The sequence below is a fragment of the Schistocerca serialis genome, unplaced genomic scaffold, assembly GCF_023864345.2.
Source record: "Schistocerca serialis cubense isolate TAMUIC-IGC-003099 unplaced genomic scaffold, iqSchSeri2.2 HiC_scaffold_317, whole genome shotgun sequence".
NCBI classification, from domain to species: Eukaryota; Metazoa; Arthropoda; class Insecta; order Orthoptera; family Acrididae; genus Schistocerca; species Schistocerca serialis.
In genome coordinates this window covers 30,001-35,000 of record NW_026047886.1, presented here as the reverse complement: position 1 = coordinate 35,000, position 5,000 = coordinate 30,001, and the positions used below count along the sequence as shown (strand labels likewise).

The window sequence follows — 5,000 nt, the reverse complement described above, 5'->3', positions numbered from 1 at the left end:
CCTAACCTACGTTGTACCTTAACCTAACCTACGTTGTACCTTAACCTAACCTACGTTGTACCTTAACCTAACCTACGTTGTACCTTAACCTAACCTACGTTGTGCCTTAACCTAACCTACGTTGTGCCTTAACCTAACCTACGTTGTGCCTTAACCTAACCTACGTTGTGCCTTAACCTAACCTACGTTGTGCCTTAACCTAACCTACGTTGTGCCTTAACCTAACCTACGTTGTGCCTTAACCTAACCTATGTTGTGCCTTAACCTAACCTATGTTGTGCCTTAACCTAACCTATGTTGTGCCTTAACCTAACCTATGTTGTGCCTTAACCTAACCTATGTTGTGCCTTAACCTAACCTATGTTGTGCCTTAACCTAACCTATGTTGTGCCTTAACCTAACCTATGTTGTGCCTTAACCTAACCTACGTTGTGCCTTAACCTAACCTACGTTGTGCCTTAACCTAACCTACATTGTGCCTTAACCTAACCTACGTTGTGCCTTAACCTAACCTACGTTGTGCCTTAACCTAACCTACGTTGTGCCTTAACCTAACCTACGTTGTGCCTTAACCTAACCTACGTTGTGCCTTAACCTAACCTACGTTGTGCCTTAACCTAACCTACGTTGTGCCTTAACCTAACCTACGTTGTGCCTTAACCTAACCTACGTTGTGCCTTAACCTAACCTACGTTGTGCCTTAACCTAACCTACGTTGTGCCTTAACCTAACCTACGTTGTGCCTTAACCTAACCTACGTTGTGCCTTAACCTAACCTACGTTGTGCCTTAACCTAACCTACGTTGTGCCTTAACCTAACCTATGTTGTGCCTTAACCTAACCTATGTTGTGCCTTAACCTAACCTATGTTGTGCCTTAACCTAACCTATGTTGTGCCTTAACCTAACCTATGTTGTGCCTTAACCTAACCTATGTTGTGCCTTAACCTAACCTATGTTGTGCCTTAACCTAACCTATGTTGTGCCTTAACCTAACCTACGTTGTGCCTTAACCTAACCTACGTTGTGCCTTAACCTAACCCATATTGTACCTTAACCTAACCCATATTGTACCTTAACCTAACCCATATTGTACCTTAACCTAACCCATATTGTACCTTAACCTAACCCATATTGTACCTTAACGTAACCTAATTTGTGCCTTAACGTAACCTAATTTGTGCCTTAACGTAACCTAATTTGTGCCTTAACGTAACCTAATTTGTGCCTTAACGTAACCTAATTTGTGCCTTAACGTAACCTAATTTGTGCCTTAACGTAACCTAATTTGTGCCTTAACGTAACCTAATTTGTGCCTTAACGTAACCTAATTTGTGCCTTAACGTAACCTAATTTGTGCCTTAACGTAACCTAATTTGTGCCTTAACGTAACCTAATTTGTGCCTTAACGTAACCTAATTTGTGCCTTAACGTAACCTAATTTGTGCCTTAACGTAACCTAATTTGTGCCTTAACGTAACCTAATTTGTGCCTTAACGTAACCTAATTTGTGCCTTAACGTAACCTAATTTGTGCCTTAACGTAACCCATGTTGTGCCTTAACGTAACCCATGTTGTGCCTTAACGTAACCCAATTTGTGCCTTAACGTAACCCATGTTGTGCCTTAACCTAACCTATATTGTGCCTCAACCTAACCTATATTGCGCCTTAACCTGACGCACGTTGTCGCTGAACCTGCTCTGTAATTGTTATGCAACTCGTTAAATTAGTGTAGTGTTGCCTAACCGCAACCCTCGCAATATAGTTCGCTATTCGCACTGCCCGGTCCCCTGTGTATCGCGTCATGTTAAACACCTTGCAGGTGTTGCTGACTTTCCACATGCTCCTGCTATACACTGTAATGTGGATAGCAGCAGGACGTACATGCCCCCCCCCCTTCCCCCCTGCCTTCGCAAGCTGGTCGTTGAGAAGTTTGCATGTTCAATGCCCTTCGCATGCCGACGTACTCAGCCTACGTTGTGGTACGGCCTGTCACCTGTCCGCCGATGTACGCAAAACCCACAAACTGTACTGCACATTGGTCCGTATGTACTGAATGATACATCGTGGCACATGTGTGACCGTACGACGACTGCGCCTAGCAACGGCAGACCATACAGTCCAAATATTGTGCACGCAGCTACGTGTCGTCTCCCTATAAGAGCTGGATTGCAGTGTGGTACGCCATTCAGACGTGTGGGAGGAACGGACGCCCTGGATGGCGATCAGCATGAGCAGTCTGTTGATGTAGTGGAGCGTGTATTCGGACGTAGTCGTCTCTTCTCACACACCGTGATAGCATGTTGCACCGCGTTCCACATCTGCGACATCCTGCAGAGGCCGGCTGACAGTCGTTCGCGCAATGGACACCGCATACGTACGGGGGCTACCTTCCACGTGTTCTCGAGGCGTGCACATGTTGTTGCGTCTATGTGGGCAGACGTAGTGTGTTGTGACACCTGACACAGGCATGCAATACTCGTTGCAAATGGCGATGGACGTCTACGTTTGCTGGTGACGTTACGCAAATGAACAACAGGTAACCCGTTGTGGTGCGGTTGTTCTCGCTAGAGGTGAATCAGTGTTGGCGACGATCGGTCGAGCTATTAACCGGTTGTTTCAGGGATACCCACCATGCCCACGAACGTGAAAGGGGACCCACCATGCCCACGAACGCGAAAGGGGGGGGGGGGGGGGGGGGATCTGGGTGTGAGGCGATACGCGGCGGTGGCTGGGTGGGACCGTCCCCGGCCGGTGAGGGGGGGCCGCCCGGCGTGCTGGCAGCGCGGTGCGTGGGCGCACGCGCTACAGCCGGCTGGTGGGGGCGGCCAGTGGCAGGCGCGCCGGCCGACGGACGCGGCAGGCGGCGCAGCTGCGCGCCGGCGCCCCCTGCTCGCGGCGCCTTGCGGCCAAAGTAGGTCCTCGCGGGCCCGGTGCGAAGCGCGGTGGCCATCTGCAGTGTGCTGGTCCGATTGAGGACTGTGTGCGCTGAGGATGCGCCGCCGCCCGGCGCTCGGCGCCGCGACGCCGTCTGCTGCTCGGTCGCCCCAGCGGTTCTCGCAGGTGGTTTGTATCGCAGCTGTGCGGACGTGTTGGCGCGTGCGCTGTGCTGGGAGAGTTCGCTTCGGCACCCAAGTGGGGCTTTTGTCCTTCTGTGGCGCTGGCGTTGGAGCTGCCGGTCACCGTAGGTGGCGCGTGTTGTCTCCCGCCGGCAATGCCACGACAGCACGCTCCCGGGCCTCTGTCGGCAGCGGCAAGCTCAGTTGGGAGCACGGGTGGTCGCACCTAAAGCGTCTACTCGCCTAACTCCGGGCGATTGCGCCTCTCTCGAACCCGACCAAGTACTTAGGACGGCGCTGCGCGCCGCCGGGACCTGAGAGGGTTTCGAGGTGTGTTGTGCAGGGGAGCTCAGCCTCCTCCTGTTTGCAGAATAATTGAGCGGACGCTTGCGTGTTCGCGCGGGCCCCCGGGACACACTCCCGGGCGGCCGGCTGCTCAGCTCTAGTTGACGCAGCTCCCTGGTTGATCCTGCCAGTAGTCATATGCTTGTCTCAAAGATTAAGCCATGCATGTCTCAGTACAAGCCGCATTAAGGTGAAACCGCGAATGGCTCATTAAATCAGTTATGGTTCCTTAGATCGTACCCACGTTACTTGGATAACTGTGGTAATTCTAGAGCTAATACATGCAAACAGAGTCCCGACCAGAGATGGAAGGGACGCTTTTATTAGATCAAAACCAATCGGTCGGCTCGTCCGGTCCGTTTGCCTTGGTGACTCTGAATAACTTTGGGCTGATCGCACGGTCCTCGTACCGGCGACGCATCTTTCAAATGTCTGCCTTATCAACTGTCGATGGTAGGTTCTGCGCCTACCATGGTTGTAACGGGTAACGGGGAATCAGGGTTCGATTCCGGAGAGGGAGCCTGAGAAACGGCTACCACATCCAAGGAAGGCAGCAGGCGCGCAAATTACCCACTCCCGGCACGGGGAGGTAGTGACGAAAAATAACGATACGGGACTCATCCGAGGCCCCGTAATCGGAATGAGTACACTTTAAATCCTTTAACGAGTATCTATTGGAGGGCAAGTCTGGTGCCAGCAGCCGCGGTAATTCCAGCTCCAATAGCGTATATTAAAGTTGTTGCGGTTAAAAAGCTCGTAGTTGGATTTGTGTCCCACGCTGTTGGTTCACCGCCCGTCGGTGTTTAACTGGCATGTATCGTGGGACGTCCTGCCGGTGGGGCGAGCCGAAGGCGTGCGACCGCCTCGTGCGTGCTCGTGCGTCCCGAGGCGGACCCCGTTGAAATCCTACCAGGGTGCTCTTTATTGAGTGTCTCGGTGGGCCGGCACGTTTACTTTGAACAAATTAGAGTGCTTAAAGCAGGCAAGCCCGCCTGAATACTGTGTGCATGGAATAATGGAATAGGACCTCGGTTCTATTTTGTTGGTTTTCGGAACCCGAGGTAATGATTAATAGGGACAGGCGGGGGCATTCGTATTGCGACGTTAGAGGTGAAATTCTTGGATCGTCGCAAGACGAACAGAAGCGAAAGCATTTGCCAAGTATGTTTTCATTAATCAAGAACGAAAGTTAGAGGTTCGAAGGCGATCAGATACCGCCCTAGTTCTAACCATAAACGATGCCAGCCAGCGATCCGCCGCAGTTCCTCCGATGACTCGGCGGGCAGCCTCCGGGAAACCAAAGCTTTTGGGTTCCGGGGGAAGTATGGTTGCAAAGCTGAAACTTAAAGGAATTGACGGAAGGGCACCACCAGGAGTGGAGCCTGCGGCTTAATTTGACTCAACACGGGAAACCTCACCAGGCCCGGACACCGGAAGGATTGACAGATTGATAGCTCTTTCTTGATTCGGTGGGTGGTGGTGCATGGCCGTTCTTAGTTGGTGGAGCGATTTGTCTGGTTAATTCCGATAACGAACGAGACTCTAGCCTGCTAACTAGTCGCGTGACATCCTTCGTGCTGTCAGCGATTACTTTTC

The 5,000-nt window shown here is 51.7% G+C and overlaps 1 non-coding gene across 1 annotated transcript in view; it reads left to right on the top strand.

Annotated features, from left to right (window-relative positions):
- Positions 1-3,515: 3,515 nt before the first annotated feature.
- The window catches only part of LOC126444960 (small subunit ribosomal RNA), a 1,909-nt gene continuing 424 nt past the window's right edge, over positions 3,516-5,000 (top strand). The window contains exon 1 of the ribosomal RNA XR_007582874.1: positions 3,516-5,000. This exon is cut by the window's right edge and continues 424 nt beyond it. This is a non-coding gene — a ribosomal RNA (small subunit ribosomal RNA).